Here is a 767-nt window from a genome sequence, read left to right on the forward strand (position 1 = left end):
AATTTTGCATGCAAATGGATGGAAATAGAAAACACTATCCTGAGTGAGGTATCCCAGACCCAAAAAGGTGAACATGGGATGTACTCTGGTTCTGATTTTGATGGTTGTGATGTAAAGGTCGTTTGTGGCCTTCCCAATCTTGTGAACCTCTTCAGTCTCTCCAATTGCCTCCCTTTTCTTACTAGGTCTTGTCACTGGGTGAATCTGCCCATGGTTCCATCTCTTCTAGTTTTTGATATATTTAGCCTAGACCTCTTCATTGAGCTCTCGAGTTATTATTCACCCTGGCCATTCTACCGGGAAGTTTCTGATTATTCCTAAACCTGTTCTTGTATGTCTATCTCACTGAATCAGAATTTACCCATTCAAGGCAGAAACTTGGTTGATATCTTTGTCTCCTGCTTGTGTTCTGGAAGAGTCACCAGCCATATTTGGAGGATGTCATTTATACTGTTATCTCCATACCGGCTCTCCTCTTTTTCTGCTACTGGTTTGGTTCAAATGACTCCCTTACCTCTTCTATCAGTTTGGTTACTATGCTGTCCTCAGTTTCTTTTATTCCAGTTTTGGTTGGTTTTGGTCCATACTTGCTACCAACCTCTTAAGACATGCAAGTAAGACTGTCTTGAAAAATTGTTCAAATGGTCGCTGTCATTAAAGGGGAAACCTATGTCATAATATATAGGTCTCATGTTCTTAACCTGTTGCTGGCCTTTCTTTCCTTTGTCGTTTCCTGAAGCAAAAACATGTTAAAGGTGGCGAACTGG

Source organism: Microtus ochrogaster, linkage group LG1 (assembly GCF_000317375.1).
Source record: "Microtus ochrogaster isolate Prairie Vole_2 linkage group LG1, MicOch1.0, whole genome shotgun sequence".
NCBI classification, from domain to species: Eukaryota; Metazoa; Chordata; class Mammalia; order Rodentia; family Cricetidae; genus Microtus; species Microtus ochrogaster.